The sequence below is a fragment of the Orcinus orca genome, chromosome 1 (genome assembly GCF_937001465.1).
Source record: "Orcinus orca chromosome 1, mOrcOrc1.1, whole genome shotgun sequence".
NCBI classification, from domain to species: domain Eukaryota; kingdom Metazoa; phylum Chordata; class Mammalia; order Artiodactyla; family Delphinidae; genus Orcinus; species Orcinus orca.
The window spans coordinates 170,444,956-170,468,958 of NC_064559.1; the positions used below are offsets into that span (position 1 = coordinate 170,444,956).

Below are 24,003 nucleotides of genomic sequence, written 5' to 3' on the forward strand. Positions count from 1 at the left end.
TGGATGAATCTCTAAAAAATCATGCTAAGTAAGGGAAAAGATCCAGGTACAAAAGTTTGTATACTACATGATTTTGAAAAAGAAGAACAAAGAGAAGGACTCACAGTCTCTGATTTCTTGACTTACAGTAAAGCTACAGTAATTAAAACAGTGTGGTATTGACCTAAGAATAGATATAGATCAAGGGAATAGAATGGATATTTCAGGAATAGACACATATATATGGTTATATCAAGAAAAGTGCCAAGGTAATTCAGTGGGAGAAGATAAACTTTTCAATAAGTGTTGGCACAATTGAATATCTGTGTGCAAGAGAATTGATTTTTAAAAATAAATTTATTTATTTATTTATTTTTGGCTGCATTGGGTCTTTGTTGCTGCACGCGGGCTTTCTCTAGTTGCGGCGAGCGGGGGCTACTCTTCATTGCCAAGCACGGCCTTCTCATTACAGTGGCTTCTCTTGTTGCGGCGCAAGGGCTCTGGGCACGCAGGCTTCAGTAGTTGTGGCATGCAGGCTCAGCAGTTGTGGCTTGTGGGCCTAGAGCACAGGCTCAGTAGTTGTGGCACATGGGCTTAATTGCTCCGCAGCATGTGGGATCTTTCCTTATCAGGGATCGAACTTGTGTCCACTGCATTGGCAGGCGTATTCTTAACCACTGTGCCACCAGAGAAGTCCCAAGAATTGATTTCAAACTTTAATTCATACCATATACAAAATTTTACATAAAATGAATCATAGATCAAACTGTAACAGCTAAAACTATTCCAAAAATTCTAGAATGAAACCTTCATGAATTTAGATTAGGCAAATATTTCTTAGGAAACAAAAGCATAAACCATAAAAGAAAAATAGATATATTAGACTATTTCAAATTAAAAAACTTTTGCTCATTGAAAAATAATATTAAGAAAATGGAAAGACAAGCCACAGATGCTGAGAAAAATATTCGTAAAACACATGTCTGATAAAGAACTTGTGCCCATCCAATAATAAGATGCAAAATCCAATTTTTAAATATAGGCAAAAGTTTTATACAAATATTACAGAGGATATATAAGTGGCAAATGAGCACATAAAAATTTGCTTAAAATCCATAGTCATTAGGGAAATGCAAATTGAAGCCTCAATGAGATACCACTATCCATCTACATTAAAATGGCTGAAAAACATAAAACAAAACAAAACAAAACCTACAAATACCAAGTAATGGCAAGGGTACAGAATTCTACTTACCAATGGCAATAGAGAATAGTACATTCACTTTGGAAAATAGTTTGGCAGTTTCTTAGAGAGTTAAATATAGGCTTACTAGCAATGCTCTTTATAGGTCTTAAGAGAAACACAAATACAGGTGTACCCAAAGAAATGTTCATGTAGCAGTTTTACTCATTATAGATAAAACTAGAAATAATTCAGTGTACATCAGCAGTGAATGTATAATCAAATCATGCTGTCTGTATCCATGTCATGAAATACTACCCTGCAATAAAAAGGAATGAACCACTAATTTATGCAACAATATGGATGAATCACTAAAGCATCATGTTAAGAGAAAGAATCCAAATGCAAAATCATACTACTGTATGATTTTATTGATGTGACATTCTGGAAAAGACATGACTCCAGTCTCCCATTCTTGCTACTTTCTCCTGTAATGATCCATCTTCATTCCACTCAGATTCCAACATCCTAAGCCAAGCCACCCTTCCATGAAAATGCCTTTTTCACTCCACTCAGGATCTGACATTCTTCATAGGGCTGTCCTTGCACAGGAACATACTTCCCATCCTACTTGGGCTTTAACACCCTCTGTTGGGGAGTCAGCTCTCTGAAGATATTCTCACTGTGCTCAGATTCGGATGCCTCATGCTGGACCCCTCACCTGCATAGAAGTCCTCACCCTGCTTGAGGTCTTACATCCCTTGTCAGCCTCTTCTTTTTTGTTATTCTTTTCAAGGTCTGACATTCTACACCTAACAGATCTCCTATAAGGATACCCTCCTCATTCCACGTGGCCTTCATTATCTCAGTTTGGGATGCTCTCTCCACACGTTCACCAATAGAATTTTCTTCTCTTTGGAAAATGGAAAACAAATATCATTGTAAAACTACAGAAAATAAGTAATTTGTCCAAGATATTACAAATCAAGCCAGTTGCCCTGATTTTTTAAACTCTGATTATCTTTCTGAAAATTAATTTTTTTCAAGTATCACCATTAAGAGTTTATATTGAGGATATGCATGGAAATAAGGAAGCATTCCCTGTAGTCATAGAGAAAGGCCTTGTGATAACTGAAAAAGCGTTCAGAATATAACAGCAATTGTGGTGCCTCAATTGGCATGTGATTTTGGAACATGGTGCTGTGATGGAGATGAGACTAGAAAAGTAGGTTGTAGCCTTTATACACCCTACAACACGTGGGTCTGTTGAAGGTTTTCAAACAGAGAAGTGACATAATCTCATTTTTTAACGAATGTATCTGATGGCACAGTTGAAGATAGATGGAATTAGAAAGTAATGGCAGAAAAATCAGTTAAGAGGCTACTACAATTAGCAAAACTAGGATAAATGAGCACCAAACCTAAGGCAGTAGCAGTGGTGCACAGAAGAGTCAGATTTGAGAGAAATTATTGAGTTAAGATTTATATAAATTGAGTTTAATGTTTTTGAGATATCTGTAGGATTTTCAGGATGTGTAGTCCATGATTTGGAAATGCTTGTCTGGAAATTTATTTTGGGCAGTCATCAGTGTATGGGTTATATTTGAAACCACTGGTATGGATGATATCACTCAAGGAGAGCAAGAAGAAGACTGAGAATAGAACTGTATTAGTTTCCTATTACTGCTATAACAAAATTTATTGACTTATGGCAACATAAATTTATGATCTTAACTCCTAAAATGGATGCCAGTAGGGCTGTGTTACTTCTGGAGGCTTTAGAAGAGAATTTGTTTGTTTTTAGCTTCTGAAGGCTACCATCATTCTTTGGCTCCTGGCCCCACATTACATGGCTGTGTCCCTTTGCCTTTGTCATCACATGGCAGTTTCTCCAACTTTTCTCTCTTGCCTCACTCTTATATGGACCCTTGTGAGTATATTGGGCCCATCAGGATAATCCAGCATAATATACACAGCACAATATCCTTAATTTAATCATATTGCAAAGTCTCTTTTGCCATGCAAGGCAGTATATTAATAGATTCTAAGGATTAAGACATGAACATCTTTGAGGGAGGTCATTTTTCTTGTCTATCACTAGGAAACTGAAGAAAATTTAAGATTAAAGAGCCCACAAAGGCTTTTTTGTTTTAATGGAACTATCACTCTACCAGTTATCCAGATATAAACCTTAGTTATCTTTGACTCCATCCTTCACCTTATCTTCTACTCTCATTCCCATTCAGTGACGAGTTTTGTTCATTATTTTTTAGTGATGTATTTGAAATCCACTCATTTTTTATTCCAGATGTCACTACAGTTGTTCAGATCCTAAGTACCTTATGCCTGAAATACTGTGATAGTGTTATTGCTCTCTGTGTGTTTTTTCGTTTCCCCTTTTGGTGCCTTCTAACCACCAATGTCAGAATAATCTTCATAAAACATTGCTTTGGCCATTTTACCTCTGCTATTTAAAAGTATTCCATGGTATTCAAAGCCTCTATAGTCCAGCCTCTACAAAACTATTCCACTCAACTACAGTTAAATTTGGCTCCCAACATATGACATGCACGTGCACACTATGAGTCCCACCTTGATTTTCCTATCTGTACTCTTGTCTGTCTGTCCTTCCTTATCAACCTTTCCTTTAAGATTGAACTATCATTCATTACTAATTAGTCCTCATCTTAAGTTCTATAGCATTTATAGTATACATGTCACTACTTGACAATGTATATACAACATTGTATTATAAACTTTGTTTTTATGTATATAACATGATGATTTAGAATGCTATTTTCCTGAATTAAATTTGCCAAGGGATTTCCCTGGTGGTGCAGTGGTTAAGAATCCACCTGCCAATGCAGGGGACACAGGTTCGATCCCTGGTCCAGGAAGATCCCACATGCCGTGGAGGAATTAAGCCTGTGCACCACAACTACTGAGCCTGCGCTCTAGAGCCCCCAAGCCACAACTACTGAGCCTAAGTGCCACAACTACTGAGCCCATGCAGCACAACTACAGAAGCCCACATGCTGTAGGACCCACGGGCCGCAACTACTGAGCCCGCATGCTGCAACTACTGAAGACCATTCGCCTAGAGCCCATGCTCTGCAACAAGAGAAGCCACTGCAGTGAGAAGCCTGTGCACTACAATGAAGAGTAGCCCCCCACTCACCACAACTAGAGAAAGCCTACACACAGCAATGAAGACCCAGTGCAGCGAAAAAATAATAAATGATAAATTTGCCCAGACTTTTCTCTTTCCCCCTTAAGTTGTGAACTGGAGATTATCTTATTTGAAAATTGATGAGCCACTCAAGCAATTGAGATCCTGATTGGCCCCTGGTCTGATATAGCTAAGGAATGGAAAAAGGAGTAGGAGAATGATGGTAGGATCTTTAAAAGGTGGGGATTCAGTCATCCTGCTGGAATCCCCTTCCTAGAGGACATCATTGAACAACAGTACTCTAGCCTCAAGAGGATTCAGGTGGACTGTTGGTAGTGGGGCCTATGGATGTAAAAAGAAGTGGATAATATATAAGTTAACTGAGGACACTGTGCTACTTCTGAGGAAAATCCTAAGAGATGAGATTGTAGTCATAGCTACTACTCAGAGGAGAAGACTGTTGTGTACCTTAGGACCTGTGACACCAAGAAGAGGGAGAACTAGGGTGTTCATTTGGTTTTGACAAAGAAACTGTAAACTAAAACGCCTATTTTGACCATAGGGGGCTTGGACAAGATGGCAGAATAGAAGGACCTGAGCTCACCTCCTCTCATGAAAACTGCAAAATCACAACTAACTGCTGAAAAATAATCAGCAAAAAAGACTGGAATCTACTAAAAAAGATATTCTACTTCCAAAGACAAAGAAGAAGTCACAGCAAGATCGTAGGAAAGGCACATTTGCAATACAGTCAAATCCAATACCTGTTGGGTGGGTGACCCACAAACTGGAAAATAATTACATCACAGGAGTGAGAGCTCTGAGTCCCATGATGGACTCCCCAGTCTGGGGGTCTGACATTGGGAGGAGGAGCCCACAGAGCACTTGGCTTTGAAGGCCAGCAGGGCTTAATCGCAGGAACTCCACAGGAGTGGGAAACAGAAACTTGAATCTTGGAGGGCACACACAAAGTCTCATGTGCACTGGGACCCAGGGGAAACAGCAGTGACTTCATAGGAGCCTGGGCCAGACCTACCTGCTGGTGTTAGACAGTCTCCTGTGGAGGTGGGGTGCAGCTGTGGCTCACTGTGGGGACAAGGACACTGATGGCATAGGTACTGGGGAGTACTCATTGGCATGAGCTGTCCTGGAGGCCACCATTTCCCCCCCAACACCTAGCCCCACCCAATAGCCTGTAGGCTCCAGGGCTGGGACACCTCAGACCAAACAACCAACAGGGCAGGAACACAGCCCCACCCATCAGTAGACAGGCTGCTTAAAGTATTCCTGAGCCCACAGCTCTAAACACACCACTTGACACAGCCCTGCCCACTCCACCTACCAGTGGGCAGGCACCAGTGCCTCCCATCAGGAAGCCTTCAAAAGCCTCTTATACCAGCCTTATCCACCAGGGGGCAGACACCAGAAGCAAGAGGAGCTACATCCTGCAGGCTGTGGGACTGCAAACACAAAAAGTTAAACAAAATGAGGTGGCAGAGGAATGTTACATAAAAAGGAACAAGATCAAACCCCAGAAGAACAACTAAGTGAAGTGGAGATAGGAAATATACCTGAAGAAGAATTCAGAGTAATGATAGTAAAGATGATCCAAGATCTCAGAAAAAGAATGGAGGCACAGACCAAGAAGATTCAAGAAATGATTAACGAAGAGCTAGAAGATATAAATAACAAACAGATTTGAACAATACAATAACTGAAACGAAAAATACACTAGAAAGAATCAATAGCAGAATAAATGAGGCAGAAGAACAGAAAAGTGAGCTGGAAGACAGAATGGTGGAAATCACTGCTACAGAACAGAAGAAAGAAGAAAGAATGAAAAGAAATGGGACAGTTTAAAGAGACCTCTGGACAACAGTAAATGTACCAGCATTTGCATTATAGGGGTCCCAGAAGGAGAGGAGAGAGAGAAAGGGCCTGAGAAAATATTTGAAGAGATAATAGCTGAAAACTTCCCTAACGTGGGAAAGAAAACAGTCATCCAAGTCCAGGAAGTGCAGAGAGTCCCACACAGGATAAAGCCAAGGCGGGACATGCCGAGATACATAGTAATCAAATTGACAAAAATTAAAGAGAAAGAGAAAATATTAAAAGCAACAAGGGAAAAGCAACAAACAACATACCAGGGAACTCCCATAGTTATTAGCTGACTTCTCAGGAGAAACTCTGCAGGCCAGAAGGGAGTGGCACAATATATTTAAAGTGATGAAAGGAAAAAACCTACAACCAAGAATACTCTGCCCAGCAAGGCTCTCATTTAGAGTTGATGGAGAAATCAAAAGCTTTTCAGACAAGCAAAAGCTAAGAGAATTCAGTGCCACCAAACCAGCTTTACAACAAATGCTAAAGGAACTTCTCTAAGTGGAAAAGAAAATGCCACAACTAGAAACAAGAAAATTATGCATGGGAAAGCTCACCAGTAAAGGCAAACATACAGTATAGGCAGGAAATTATCCACACACAAACATGATATCAAAACCAGCAATAATGAGAAGAGGAGAGTACAAATGCAGGATACTGAAAATGCATTTGAAATTAAGAGACCAGAAACTTAAACAAACTTGTATATATATAGACTGCTATATCAAAATCTCATGGTAACTGCAAATCAAAAATCTACAATAGATATACACACAAAAAAGAAAAAGGAATCCAAACACAACACTAAAAATAGTCATCAAATCACAAGAGAAAAGAACAAAAGAGGAAGGGAAGAAAAAAGTCCTACACAAACAAACCCAAAACAATTAACAAAATGGCAATAAGAACATATATATCAGTAATTACTTTAAATGTAAATGGGTTAAATGTTCCAACCAAAAGACATAGACTGGCTAAATGAATACAAAAATCATTTGACCATATATTCATGGGTTATTTCAGGTCTTTCTAGTCTATTTCATTGGTCTATATGTCTGTCAATATGCTAGTAAAATGTTAGCAAATACTGTTTTCATTATTGTAGCTTTGTAGGAAGTTTTGATATCAAGTAATATTAAGTTCTCCAGCTTTGTTCTTCTTTTGAAAGACTTTTTTGGCTACTCAGGGTTCCTTGAGATTCCATATGAGTTTTAGGATGTGTTTTTCTATTTCTATAAAAAATAGAAAATTTTAAATTTCATTTTAATAGAGGTTACACTGAGTCTGTAGATTGCTTTGGGTAGTATTGACCTCTGAACAATATTGTCTTCCAAGTCATGAAGATGGAATTCATTTCTATTTATTGATGTCTTCTTTAATTTCTCTCAGCAATGTTTTAGATTTTTCATTGTACAAGTTTCTTGATAAGTTAATTTCTATATTTTAAAGCCTATTGTAAATGGAATTTCCTTTTCAGATTGTCCATTATTAGTGTGTAGAAATACAACTGATTTTTGCATGTTGACGAAAAATAAAATAAAATAAAAGGCCTATACAAATGTAATCACATTTTTTCTATTTCTTTTTCATACACTGTTTTTCTGTTGTTGTTGATAGAGGTGTTGGTAATTATACTAAACCAATGATTGTCAATAGAGTCTTAGTATTTGTCACTCATAGAAATGTCACTCATGTCTGCCACATGATGTGTCATGGGAAGAATCTGACAAGGTGAGAAGCCTATAAAGTTAGTCTTTATTTACCTTGTGATTTCAAATTAGGAAACAGCAGTGCCACTTGTAAATGGAGCTCTTTTTGGTATACTCCTGTTACTTGGATGAGTGTGTCAGAAGGAAAAAAGATTACCACATGTGTAACCAAAGGGCAAGTGATAAACTTTCTGGACAGTCCTATAATAGGACTATTTTGAGTATGGCAAAACCCTATTTTGATGTGAAACTAGTAGGTTTCAAATTTTTTAATTGCATAAAATACAAGGTCATAATATTGTGAGACTTCTGAAATGAAATAGAGGCGAGCTTGTGCAGCTAATGTCTCATAGATACAGGTCTGTTTACACCATTCAAATCCATCCAGATACTGGTGTGGTACTGGCAGTTGTTTATTCTGGCTGAAATATTGACAGAAATAATTATGGGTTCTGTGTTTATTTGGAACTTCTGGACAGCTGCAGTGATTCCAGTAATCTCTTCTTTAGTTGACACCGAGTTTTTACACTGATCTGGGGAGATAGGGCCAGGAGAATATGGGGCTTTGGAGACCCACACTCCCCCCTACTGATCTCTCTAATGATATCGACTGCTTTTTCCTTTTATGGCTTCTGCCTTCGGTCCATATTCCCTTCCTTTACCCCTCTACCACCCTCCCTCCCACACATAAACAACAATAAGAATTTTAATTTCCCTGCCAGCCTAGTGGTTATGATTCTGGGCTTTCACTGCCTCAGCCCGGGTTCAATCCCTGGTTGGGGAACTGAGATCCTGCATGCCACACAGAGCTGCCAATATATGTGTATATATATATATATATTTTAGCTTATCCATGTTTGAGAACAGGGGCTGGGAGAAGACTGGAGCCAATTCCCAATTGTATTATATTCAAATTTATCTTATTGTGGGCCTCATTATCATTGACTTTTATTGTATTTGAAATTAAGTTTCTAAGAAAAGAACTGAAATTACATAAAAAGTAATCATTGTTTAATTTTTAGTTCCAAAATGTTTGAGGCTTTTTTTCTGAAAATCTAACAGTTTCTTTGCAAATTTGGGAATTATGAGGGGTGGTGTGATATAGTAAAAAGAGTGCCAAACTACAAGTCAGAAGAATTGGTGCTATTCCCAGTTCAACAAGTGTTAGTTAAGTATTTATGATAGGCCACACACTAAACTAAATGTTGTCCTACTACTAGCAGCTAAGATGTCCTAACTTTGATATGAAACTTCATCTCGTTTAATCTAACTTGACTCATTGGCAGAATGAGAGTAACTTTCTCAAATATCAAAATAAAATTCTTTTTGGTCTTTAAATTTATCTCTTTCCGAGTCATTGTGTCTCCTGGCACACAAAGTGAAAACACACCACATCGGCTCCTGAGCTGCAAAGAAAATTGTTCTCACCACACTGAGCAGGGACCAAAATAAAATTCTTTAGATGATTGCTAATAGGAAAATAATGAATATAATAGAATTCTATATTTTTTCTTGAGTCTACAATTTTAATGTTAGTTACTTGTGATTCCAATTAATATTTTGAAAGAATCCTAACCCTGAATATTAATTATTTAGTTAAATTATTAGTTTCAGTGATTGAAAGGAAAATAATTGATAATCCATTTTCCTTCAACTTACTAGCAAATAAATGACCTCTCTGAAGTAGCTCTTTGTGCTATCTGAATTTTCTGGCTAACAACCAGTCTTACACATCAGCTTATGCAGTATAAATCTGAACTAGACTGGAATAAATTTGTATTCATTCATCCAATACCTTTATTGATGAACCTCTATCACCAGAAACATTTCTAGAAACTATACATACTAATTCTAATCTTCATAAAATAGTTAGGTATTTGACATAGGAATAAACTCCATCTGCAGTCTGTCCTCAGTACTGAGGCTTTTATCTTTATTTGTATATATATCTATATATTATAAAGTTCATATATCTAAACCTTATACATATATCTATATTCTTTCTAAATATATGTATATCATATTAACTATAATAACATGTATTATATTAATATATAATATATGTGCATATTATATGTAATTAATATTTATTTCAATATAAAACATATATTTATATATTATATAAATAATAATTATATAGTATTTTTTATAATTATATATATATATAATTAATATATTTTGGGCCCTGGTTTTCAAACAGACAACAAGATTGCTCTAATATTTAAAAAAATTTCCAAACTTGGACTAATTCCAGAGTCCTCATTCTTTCTTCTTGCCACATTGCTTCTTACTGAGAATATTATAACACTATGAAAACAAAACAAAATTAAAAGAAGCTTCACTGGCAAGTTTCATGCATTGCTTAGTGAATTCTAGAATGGTAAACCATTTTGTAAAACTGTCACTTTCTTAAATAATTAATACATTACCTTATGACTCAGCAATTCCACTCCTAAGTATTTACTCAAGAGAAATGAAAATTTTCATAAAATGAAATGTCCACAAAAAGATTTGTACAGGGCTTCCCTGGTGGTGCAGTGGTTGAGAGTCCGCCTGCCGATGCAGGGGACACGGGTTCATGCCCCAGTCTGGGAAGATCCCACATGCTGCGGAGCGGCTGGGCCCGTGAGCCATGGCCGCTGAGCCTGCGCGTCCGGAGCCTGTGCTCTGCAATGGGAGAGGCCACAACAGTGAGAGGCCCCCGTACCACACACACACAAAAAAATCCCAAAGACAGTTTTCTAAAAAAGAGAAAAAACAATCCTGAAATTCATATGGATCCACAAAAGATTCCAATTGCCAAAATAATCTTGAGGAAAAAGAACAAAGCTGGAGCATCACTGTTAAAATATATTACAAAGCAATAGTAATTAAAACAGTATGACTGGCATAATAACATACATATATATGGAACAATGGAACATAATAGAGTCTAGAAATAAACCCATGGATATATGATGAATTGATCTTTGACAAGGGAGCCAAGAAAATACAATGGGAAAAGAACAGTCTCATCAACAAATAATGTTGGGAAAACTAGATATCCACATGCAAAAGAACAAAATTGAACTCTTATACCATATTCAAAAATCAACTCAAAGTGGATTAATGACTTAAATGTTAAGACCTGGAAATGTAAAACTCCTAGAAGAAAGAATAGGAGAAAAGCTTTATAACAGTGAGCTTGGCAATGATTGATATATGATACTGATATGGATATAACATCAGAAAGCACAAGCAACACAAATGAAAAAAGCCAAGTGGGACTACATAAAACTAAAAAGCTTCTGCACAGCAAAAGCAAACAAAAACAAACAAAAAAACAACCCCAAAACCAAAAAACAATCTACAGAGTGACAAGGCAACCTACAGAATATAAAATATTTGCAAACCATGTATCTGGTAGGAGATTCATATCTAAAATATACAAGGAACTTTTATAACATAACAGCAAAAAAAAACAAATAACATATTTCTTAAATGGGCAAAGGACTTGAATAGATATTTCTCCAAAGAAGACATACAAATGGCCAACAGGTATATGGAAAGGTGCTTAATATTACTAATCATCAGGAAAATGCAAATCAGTATCACAATGAGATATCACCTCTCACTTGTTAGGATGGCTATCATCTTGAAATTGGAACACTTATATACTGTTGGTGGTAATGTAAACTGGTGCAACCACTGTGCAAAACAGTATGGAGATTCCTCAAAAAAATAAAAATAGAATTACTATATGATCTAGCAATCCTACTTCTGGGTATATATCAAAGAGAATTGAAATCTGGCTCTCAGATGAACACTCCAGTGTTCATTACAGCACTATTCACAATAGTTAAGATGTGGGAAAAACCTAAATGTCCGTAAACACATGAATGGATAAAGAAAATGTGTTATATACATACAATGGAATATTATTCAACCTTAAAACAGGAAGAGAATCCTGGAACAACATGGATAAACCTGGAGGGCATTATGCAAGTGAAATAAGCCAGTCACAGAAAGACAAATACAGAATGATTCCACTTTTATGAGCTATCTAAAATAGTAAAACTCATAGAAACAGAGAGTACAAAGGTGGTTACCAGGGACAGAAAGGAGGGGAAATGGGAAATTGTTGTTCAACGGGTATCAAGCTTCAGTTACACAAGATGAATACATTCTAGAGATCTATTGTCCAACATTGTGCCTATAGTTAACAATACTGTATATGCACTTCAAAATTTGGTAACAGGGTAGATCTCATATTGTGTCCCTACCATAATTTTTTTTAATTTTAAAAGACTTGTAAAGAGTTTTAAGCTATAGTATTTAATAAAAGAAAATAATGATTAAGAGGATATTAATGCTTGGGCTTCCCTGGTGGCACAGTGGTTAAGAATCCACCTGCTAATGCAGGGGACATGGGTTTGAGCCCTGGTCCAGGAAGATCCCACATGCCACGGAGCAACTAAGCCCGTGAGCCACAACTACTGAGCCTGCGCTCTAGAGCCCACAAGCCACAACTACTAAAGCCCGTGCTCCGCAACAAGGGAAGCCACCACAATGAGAAGCCTGCGCACCGCAACAAGGAGTAGCCCCCGCTCGCTGCAACTAGAGAAAGCCCATGTGCAGCAACCAAAACCCAGCACAGCCAAAAATAAACAAATAAATAAATAAATTTATTTTAAAAAAGAGGATATTAATGCTTAAGAGAGTTACCATTAAGGAAATTTGCTTTCTATTTATGTTCTATTCTTAGTTATAGCTCTAGGATTAATATATCTTGCATTCCTATACTTTTACAGTATTATATAGCTGGAAGAATTTTGTCTCAAACTACAATAATCTTAAACCTAGTGCACTAAAAATTGCATATAAAAAAGTTAAAGTTTTTTAACACAACATTGTAAATCAACTATACTCCACTAAAAATTTGAAAAAAAATTTAACAGTTTTAATTTGGCATACCTTTGAACTTTCAGTAAACAGATTTTTAAATTCCATTTTAATCTCTTGATTATAATCTCTGATATTTATCTGAATTTCTAAGAAGCAGGTTTGTGTTGTGACAAGAATTCGGGCTTTTAAGACTTAGGTTATAATTATGACTTCTTATTAGCTGTGTGACCTTGGTGACTTATATAATTGCTCAGTCTTGATTTTCCCTATGTGCAAAGTAGAAATAATAAGACCAAATCAAAAAAGATTGTTGGAAGGATTATATTAGATAATGTACCTAAATGCCTAGCCTATAGTGAGATCTACCATTAAATGTAATTGTGAACTCTAAATTCCAAACCTTAAAAAGAAAATATTACAGAAAAACACTTTCAGTAATCTTTTTGAAAAATCACATTAATTACACCAATGATTTTTCTGTATACTCTCTGAAGAAGTCATTAAAACATTTCATGATTAAGACTTTTCTAATTAAAATACCACCATATGTAGTATAATTTCCTATTAGTCAATAACTATTTAAATCCTTCCTATGAAAATAATATATACTTTTTGATTTGATATTGTCAGAGCTTGATGCGTTTTGGTATGTCTCCTCTAATATTTGACAATTACCAGTATTTTTCATTCTACCTCAGAAAAATAAATTTTAAAATAAGTGGTTCATAGTCAGTGAGTGATTAAACTTAAATTTACAGAACATTTTTTCATTTTTTAAAACCTACTCTGTATCAGTTCCCATATTTTAACAGATCCTGATCTTAAATCAATATAAAATTTTAGTAGCATACACATTTATATTTATATATGTAAACATACATACACATACCATACACACTAAAATATAATCTATTTGGTGTATTTAGAACAAACTGGCCATTTTGAAATTTTATACAAACATTTAATGAAGTAAATGCTTTAAAAAGAAAAAGTAAAAATGCTGGAGTTGGTTCAAGGGTTTATTTATATACTTGAAGCACTTTGAAAGAGACTGAGGAAGATTACTTGTCAATGTTTTACTTCATTAACCTAAACTGCATTTTAAAACTTTCATTTTTTTCATGAATACTTTCATTTTCAATACCTTCAAATAAATGATTGTACAGCTCAGCTATTTGATAAATATCCACAAGATGGTGCCGTGGTTAACATGTTAACATGGAAATTTGAAAATAGGAAGGGAGAAAAGTGTTTGACACACTATTGTATATGACAAAATTACCACCAAATATTCATTTGTTGTCCATAATAATACTCATTTATACATTTCACATGTTCAAATTATTATATTTTAGTATTAAAATGTTTATTCTTTGTAAACGTATATTTCTTCAAAGGGAATATTAAATGATGAAATGCTATTCAAAGTTGCTAAAAGAGACATAAATTAGACCTTTTATATTTTACAAATTAATGGATATGTTTTTAATGATCTCTTGTTCCATCTTTACTGCCAAAATTAAGAATAATATCCAAATGGTGTCCAATTAATTAGCATCAGTTAATCTTATATATAGACTAGGTCTTCACTATGAACTGAATTGTGTCCCCCCAGAATTCATATGTTGAAGGTTTAACCCCACAGTGTGATGGTATTTGATGATGGGGCTTTACGGAGATAATTAGGTTTTGATGAGATCATAAAGGGGGCCCTCATGATGGGATAAATGCCCTTATAAGAAGAGACACCAGAGAGCTTGTTCTCTCTCTCCACAATGTGAGGACACAGCCAGAAGGTGGCCTTCTGTAAGCCAGGAATAATTCTCACCAGAAACTGATTATACTAACACCCTGATTTTGGACTTCAAGCCTCTAGAACTGTGATAAAATAAATGTCTGTTGTTTAAGCTACTCAGTCTACGGTACTTTGTTAAGACAGCTTGAGCAGACTAAAACAGTCTTAAACAACAAAAATTACCAAAACTGCAGAAAAAATTTATTAAAAAATAAAGCGTGTTTGCACAGTTGATGGAAACTCATATAGTTTATAACAATTAACTATTATTTATAGTTAAACATATATAATTGTTTTTTGTTTTTTTGGCTGTGTTGGGTCTTCATTGCTGTGAGCAGGCTTCCTCTAGCTGTGGCGAGTGCAGGCTACTCTTAGTTGCAGTGCACAGGCTTCTTATTGTGGTGACTTCTTTTGTTGCGGAGTGTAGGCTCTAGGCATGCAGGCTTCAGTAGTTGCAGCATACGGGCTCAGTAGTTGCAGCATATAGGCCCTAGAGCACGTGGGCTTCAGTAGTTGCGGCGCATGGGCTCAGTAGTTGTGGTGAGTGAGCTCAGTGGTTATGGCTTGAGGGCTCTAGAGCGCAGGCTCAGTAGTTGTGATGCACAAGCTTAGTTGCTCTGCGGCATGTGGGATCTTCCCGGACCAGGGATCGAACCCATGTCCCCTGCATTGGCAGGCAGAGTCTTAACCACCCACCACCAGGGAGGTCCCTATAATTGTTAACAATATTTAAGGCTCTTCCAATTTGAGTTCACCATAGCTGTAGTAATAATGACTTTGTTTATGAAATATCTAATATAATCATTTTAAGGATGTATTTTGAAGGAAAGCCTAAGGGAGAATTTGATGAGTGGGTGGGGAGAATTTGCCAAAATGGGCAGTTATACAGCAGGAATACAGGGAAATTTAAGAAAGCAGCTCAAGAGGGAAGCTAGGAAATGGGAAAAAGTGAAGTGAAAATTTTGTGAAAATACTATGACTGGATTTCCTACAAACACCTAAAAGTCATTATTTTAAAAAATTATCACTGAACTCTTATCTCTTTGCATTTTTCTATTATGGTGTGCAATTATTATTAGTTAGCTCTGCTTGAAACTTGAAGTCTTCTTTGATTTCCCTAGTTATTTTACATGACTTATCCGTCACAAGATTTTGTCATTCCTCTATCTGTTTAATAGGTCTAATATATTTTCTACCTGATTTCTGAATTACTTATCAAAAAACCTATAAAAAGAACCTTAATTACTTATTTTAAAAACTTATATACTCTCCCAGATTTTAATCTAGTAGCCTACTTCCAACATAATCTGTTGCTTAAGAATTGCCTTTCATAAATTCTGTTTTGGTGATGTAACTATTCAAAAATCTTGTTTTCTTTTGGACTTATTCTGAATTTTGCAACCCTTCAATTACTGCCTCTTTCCTCCTGTCTTCCAATAGTCATTTCTCATTATTCATCATCAAATCATACGTTCATCTAATGCAGACACTGGTTAAAAAAAAAAAACATTTGATGAGTATGAGTAATCAATATCTTTTTTTTACTTAACCTCTTCCCTTTCTTTTCACTCTTTCTCTTCCTTCCTTCCTTCCTTTCTTTCTTTTGGCTGATGGCTTCTTAGTTGCAGCATGCAGGCCTCTTAGTTGAGTAATGTGGACTCTTAGTTGTGGCATGCATGAGGGATCTAGTTCCCTGACCAGGGATCAAATCCCGGCCCCCTGCATTGGGAGCACGGCGTCTAACCCACTGGGCCACCAGGGAAGTCTCTGTTATCTTTTTTAAAAACTTATTTTGAAATACTTTCAAACCTAAAAAAGAGTAGCAAAAATAGTACAAAGTTTTGTATATCCTTGCATCAAATTCACTAATTTTTACTGTTTTCCTAGTTTTTAAATTATCACTCTTTTCTTTCACTCTCTCTACATACACACATATATGAATTTTTCAATTTTCTGTTGTGGTAAAATGCACTTGACATAAAATTTACCAATCTTAACCATTTTTAGGTGTATAGTTTAGGGGTATTAAATAATTCATAATGTTGTGCAACCATCACATGCTATGGAGATGGAGCTATGGAGATGGGGAGCTCCCCATCTCCATAGCTCTTTTCATCTTGTAAGATTGAATCACTATAACTATTAAACAATAACTCCCCATTCTACCCTCCTCCTAGCACCTGGAAACCACCATTCCTTCTGTCTCTGTAATTTTCACTACTCTAAGTATCTCATATAAGTATAATCATACAATGTTTATCTTTTTGTGACTAGCATTTCAATTAGCATGATGTTCTCAAGGTTCATCCATGTTGTAGCAAATTTCAGAAATTTTTTACTTTTTAAGGCTGATTAATATTCCACTGTATGTAAGTACCACATTTTGTTTATCCATTTATCAATTGATGGACACTTGGGTTGCTTCCACATTTTAGCTAATGTGAATAACAATGCTATGAACATGGGTGTACAAATAACTCTTCAAGACCCTGCTTTCAATTCTTTTGGTTATTTGCCCAAAGTGAAATTGCTAGATCATAAATACATATGTATTTGTATATATATAATTTCTTGAGTCATTCGAGAGTGGGAGTTATAAACATAATGCCCCTAAATACTTCTGTGTGTTTTTCCTAAGAACAAGAAAATATAGGATTATATATCCAATTACAATTATAAAATTTGGGAAATTTTACACTGATACATTAGTATTATCTAATGTAGTGTCCATATTCAATTTTTGGCAATTATCTCAGCAATGTCATTTTGCATTTTCCCTATGGTTCAGGATCCAGTCCAGGATTACACATGGCATTTTGTTGCTATGTCCATTTAGTCTCCTTTAATATAGAATGGTTTTTCAAATTTTCTTTGTCTTTCATGATATTGATATTTTTGAAGGGGATAGGCTAGTTGTTTTGCACAATATCCTTAAGGTTTTTTTAAGTTTTCCTCACCATTAAATTCAGGTTATTCATTTTAGTCATATACTATATAATGATGATGTCAGCTTGTCCCATTACATTACATTTGTTACATTGTCAATTAAATTGGTTATTTGTTTGTTTTTCCTATGCTACTTTTTTTCGGTACAGATCAGAAGATATATATATATTCTCTCATGTCCTCTTATTTCTTTCATAAAAGATAGCATATTATATTTGCTCTTCTTACAGTTTGCTTTTTTTCACTTTATAGTACATCCTGAAAATCCTTGCCTTTCAGTTTAAACAGATCTTCCTCATACTCTATTGTGTGAATATACTATAATTTATTTAACCAATCTCCTATGTATGAGCATTTAAGTTTTTTCAGTATTCTGTAATTACAAATAATGGAGAAATAAATAGCCTAGGGCTTATGTATTTTCATATTTTTGGAGCTGTATTTTAAGAGTAAATTTTTACACATGGGGTTGCTGGTCAAATTATAGAAGATATACATATATGTAACTTGTTAGATATTGCCATATTCACCTCTATAGAGAATGCATTATTTTTCATTCTCATCAGCAATGTATGAAAGTGCTTCTTTCCTCAAAGCCTCACCAATACAGTGTGTTGAAAAGCTTGTGAGGTTTGGCGAATCTGGTAGGTGAGAAATGGTATCACAGTGTAGTTTTTAGCCTGAAGGACTCCTTTTATTATTGCTTGGAGTACAGGTCTGCTAGTGATGAATTCTCTCAGTTTTTGTTTATCTGGGAGTGTCTTAAGTTCTTCAATTTTGAAGAATGGTTTCACAGGGTATAGAATTTTTGTTTGACAGTCTTTTTTTTTTTTTTTTTTTTTTGAGTGCTTTGACTATGTTGCCTCATGACTTCTGGCTTCCATGACTTCTGATTAGAAATTAGCTATTTATCTTATTTAGGATATTTTTACCTGATGAGTTACATCTCCCTTGCTGCTTTCAAGATTCTCTTTGTCTTTCAACAGTTTGATTTTGAACTGTCTGGGTGTAGATCTCTTTGAGTTTATTCTACCTGGAATCTATTCTGCTGTGTGGATGTGTAGATTAATGTTTTTCATCAAGTTTGGGATGATTTGGGGCATTATTTCTTCAAATATTCCTTATGCTCTTTCTCTCTTGCTTTTTCTTGTGGGACTTCAATTATGCATATGTTGATATGCCTGATAGTATTCCACATGTCTCTGAGACTCTGTTCATTTTTGTTCATTCTTTTTTCTTTCTGTTCCTTAGACTGGATAATCTCAATTATGCATTCTCATATGCATACTGGTATATATGTATAATGCATAATGCATAAGGGTAGTCCAAGAAGGCAAGGAGAGAAAGAAAGGAGCAGAAAAAAATACTTGAAGAAATTTTGGCCAAAGATTTCCTAAATTTGGTGAAAAACATTAATCAACACCTCAGAAAAACTAAACAAACTCCAGTTTAGGATAAATTCAAAGATATCCACACCCAGACATAATCACTGGTTTCTATAAACTAGGATTATTGTTTCTTTGGCAACACAATTTCCTAAAATATTTAGTAGGTTTCTGATATACTTCCAGACAGTTCTATGTGCTAATAATCACAGTGTAAGTTGGGTTTTTTTTGAGACTTATTTTCCTTTTTTGGGGGGGTGGTGTCTGGGCAAGATCTGTCTCTTCCTCATTTAATGGCAGTTATTTTGAGTCCAATTAAGTTAATAACAGTCTTGGGTGGGAAGACTTCACCCTTAATCTAATCTTTGCAGTTGCTCTAACTGCCATTTTGTAGAAGAGAAGTATTAATGGAAGAAGCTTGAGAAAAATCTGGAGCCAAATACTCATGTTTGGAGGAACATAAGTAGTTGGAGTTTTCCAACCCTGCTGGGTATGAGTCATCCTAGATTGTAGGCCACAGGCAGGGAGGATCTCCCTTAAGAGAACTGAATTGTTTTTCATCTATGCTTGAAAATTGGCCAATTCTTGTCTGAAGAGATTTCTTTCTTGTAATATCTTGCTGTAAGCATCAAGAAATACACACTATATGCTAGTATTTTGTAACTTATTCATCTAGAGCTCCAGGTTCTGTTAGTACATAATTTTACTTCCAAGATATCAGAGACAATAATTTTACCAAATGTCTTTCCACAGTATATGAAAATAATTAAATTTCCAGCATGCAGTTGTTTCCTTTCCATCTACTAAACAAATGCAGATGCTGCACATTTGAGTAATTTTGCTTATAGCATCATCCATTACTGATACCAAATACTCTATCAATCTGGGTTTGCTCCAGATAGGAGAAAAAAGGCTAGATATTTCAAGCAGGAAGGAATTTATTTCAAGCAGGAAGGAATTTAATACAGGGAATTAGGTGCTTACAAAATCTTTGGAGAGTTAAAGGAGTGGCTTCTTGAATAAGCAATCTGGGACTACAGCCAGAGTAAGTCTGAAGTGATACACTAGGGGACAACTACCACTGAGGCCACAGCATTTATGCTTTAAGAAGCTGCTGCCACAGTGGTCTCTTGCACCCAACAAGGCAAAGAGTGAGTGTCTAAGACAGCAAACTAGAGATTACCAAGTATAAATTCAGATGCAGAGACATTGCCATGACTATTGTTTCTTTACTCACAGGGTAATGGACACTGGAATGCTTTTTCAGAGGGCTGCACATTTACAAAACTTGCTTTCTAGCAGCAACAGACCAGAACTACAGCTAAATGGCATCTATCTCACTTTTATCTTGTAAATCTCTTTTGAGTATATTCTATTGGTAGAACCTGACTCATAACCAGAAACCTAGCTGCAAAGGAGTCTGAGAAATGTAGTCTTTATAGCTTTCCAAACTCTACAAATACATAAAGAGAGAAATTGAGGTTGAGCAAACTATCCAAAATATCTACCATAGTCCATTAATGTGACTAATTTCAATAATGTTTTTTTACATTACTAAGTTCCATTATATCATATCACATTTTAAAAATACACTGTTGAATTCAGTTAGCTAATATTTAAGATTTTTACAGGTATTTTTTCATAAATGAAATATGCTTGCAAGTTTCTTGTACTATCCTTTTTGGATGCTCTGTCAAGGTTATCCTTGCCTCATAAAAATAATTCATGTTCTCTCTTTTTCTATATTCTATTCTCTGATACTTTCAAAAAATTCTACTCTTTGACATAGGCATTTGGAGATAGGGAAGGGAGGTTAGATGAAATGTTGGGAAGGGAAGTATACAACCAACACCACAGAAATACAGAAAGTCATAAGAGAATACTATGAACAGTTATATGCCAACAAATTGGACAACATAGAAAAAAATGGACAGGTTTCTAGAAATATACACCCAATCAAAGTTGAATCAAGAAGAAACAGATAATTTGAACAGACAAATCACTAGAAGTGAAATAAAACCTGTAATAAGAAAAAAAAAACTCCCTGCAAACAAAAGTCCAGGACTGAACAGCTTCACTGAGTAATTCTACCAAACATACAAAGAACTTATACCTGTCTTTCTCAAACTATTCTAAAAGGTTGAAGAAGACAGTTCACTCCCAAATTCATTTTATGAAGCCACCATCACCCTGATGCCAACACCATACAAAGACACTACAAAAAAAGGAAATTACAGGTCAATATCTTTGATGAATATAGATGCAAAAATCCTCAAAAAATATTAGCAAACCAAATCCAACAATACATAAAAAGGATCATACACCATGATCAAGTTAGACTCATTCCAGGGTCTCAGGGATGGTTCAACATATAAAAATCAATCAGTGTGATACACCAAATTAACAAAAGGAAAGACAAAACCACATGGCCATCTCAGTACATGAAGAAAAAGCATTTGACAAAATTCACCATCCACTCATGATAAAAACTTTCACCAAAGTGGGTATAGAGAAAACATATCTCAACATAATAAAAGCCATTTATGACTAACCCACAGCCAACATAATGCTCAAAAGTGAAAAGGTGAAAACCTTCCCACTAAATTCAGGAACAAGAAAAGAATGCCCACTCTCATCACTTCTATTCAATACAGTATTGAAAGTCCTAGCCACAGCAATCAGACAAGAAAAAGAAATAAGGTGTATCCAAATTGAAAAGGAAGAGGGAAAACTGTCACTGTTTGTAGATGAAATGATACTCTATAGAGTGAACCCTAAAGTCTCCTCACAAAAACTATTACACTAATAAATGAACTCAGCAAGGTAGAAAGATACAAGTATAATATAAAAAAATCTGTGGCATTTCTGGCTTAATATCATCAAAACAAACAACCCAATCAAAAAATGGGCAGAAGACCTAAATAGACATTTCTCCAAAGACATACAGATGGCCAAGAGGCACACGAAAAGATGTTCAACACTGCTAATTATTAGAGAAATGCAAATCAAAACTACAATGAGATATTACCTCATGCCAGTCAAAATGGCTATCATCAAAAAATCCACAAACAGTGAATGCTGGAGAGGTTGTGGATAAAAGGGAACTGTCCTACACTGTTGGTGGGAATGTAAATTGGTACAGCCACTATGAAGAACAGTATGGAGGTTCCTTAAAAAGCAAAAAATAGAGCTACCATATGATCCTGCAATACCACTCCTGGGCATATATCCAGAGAAAAACCTGGTCCAAAAGGATACATGCACCCCAATGTTCATTGCAGTAGAGTTTACAATAGCCAAGACATGGAAGCAACCTAAATGTCCATTGACAGAGGAATGGATAAAGAAGGTGTGGTACATATATACAATGGACTATTACTCGGCCATTAAAAAGAATGAAGTAAACTTATCTTTGATAAAGGTGGCAGGAATGTACAGTGGAGAAAGGACAACCTCTTCAATAAGTGGTGCTGGGAAAACTGGACAGGTACATGTAAAAGTATGAGATTAGATCACTCCCTAACACCATACACAAAAATAAGCTCAAAATCGATTAAAGACCTAAATGTAAGGCCAGAAACTATCAAACTCTTAGAGGAAAACATAGGCAGAACACTCTATGACATAAATCACAGCAAGATCCTTTCTGACCCACCTCCTAGAGAAATGGAAATAAAAGCAAAAATAAACAAATGGGACCTAATGAAACTTCAAAGCTTTTGCACAGCAAAGGAAACCATAAACAAGACCAAAAGACAACCCTCAGAATGGGAGAAAATATTTGCAAATGAAGCAACTGACAAAGGATTAATCTCCAAAATTTATAAGCAGCTCAATAACAAAAAAACAAACAACCCAATCCAAAAATGGGCAGAAGACCTAAATAGACATTTCTCCAAAGAAGATACACAGACTGCCAACAAACACATGAAAGGATGCTCAACATCATTAATCATTAGAGAAATGCAAATCAAAACTACAATGAGATATCATCTCACACCAGTCAGAATGGCCATCATCAAAAAATCTAGAAACAATAAATGCTGGAGAGGGTGTGGAGAAAAGGGAACACTCTTGCACTGCTGGTGGGAATGTGAATTTGTTCAGCCACTATGGAGAACAGTATGGAGGTTCCTTAAAAAACTACAAATAGAACTACCATATGACCCAGCAATCCCACTACTGAGCATATACCCTGAGAAAACCAAAATTCAAAAGGAGTCATGTACCAAAATATTCATTGCAGCTCTATTTACAATAGCCTGGAGATGTAAACAACCTACGTGCCCATCATCAGATGAATGGATAAAGAAGATTTGGCACATATATACAATGGAATATTACTCAGCCATAAAAAGAAACGAAATTGAGCTGTTTGTAATGAGATGGATAGACCTAGAGTCTGTCATACAGAGTGAAGTAAGTCAGAAAGAAAAAGACAAATACTGTATGCTAACACATGTATATGGAATTTAAGAAAAAAAATGTCATGGAGAACCTAGGGGTAAGACAGGAATAAAGACACAGACCTACTGGAGAACAGACTTGAGGATATGGGGAGGGGGAAGGGTGAGCTGTGACAGGGCAAGAGAGAGTCATGGACATATACACACTAACAAACATAAGGTAGATAGCTAGTGGGAAGCAGCCACATGGCACAGGGATATCGGCTCGGTGCTTTGTGACCACCTGGAGGGGTGGGATAGGGAGGGTGGGAGGGAGGGAGACACAAGAGGGAAGAGATATGGGAACATATGTATATGTATAACTGATTCACTTTGTTATAAAGCAGAAACTAACACACCATTGTAAAGCAATTGTACCCCAATAAAGATGTTAAAAAAAAAAAAGAATGAAGTAATGCCATTTGCAGTAACATGGACAGACCTAGAGATTGTCATACTGACTGAAGTAAGTCAGACAGAGAAAGAGAAATGTATGATATGGCTTATATGTGGAATCTGAAAAGAAAAGATACAAATGAACTTATTTACAAAACAGAAACAGACTCAGAGACTTAGAGAATGAACTTATGGTTACCAGGGGGAAGGGGTAGTTAGGGAGTTTGGGAT

The 24,003-nt window shown here is 35.8% G+C and overlaps 1 long non-coding RNA gene across 1 annotated transcript in view; it reads left to right on the plus strand.

Moving 5' to 3' along the window:
* LOC125961588 (uncharacterized) overlaps positions 1–23,783 on the plus strand; it is an 89,549-nt gene extending 65,766 nt beyond the window's left edge. Inside the window, exon 2 of the long non-coding RNA XR_007472461.1 lies at positions 23,317–23,783. This is a non-coding gene — a long non-coding RNA (uncharacterized LOC125961588). The remainder of the gene's footprint in view (positions 1–23,316) is intronic.
* Positions 23,784–24,003: the final 220 nt, after the last annotated feature.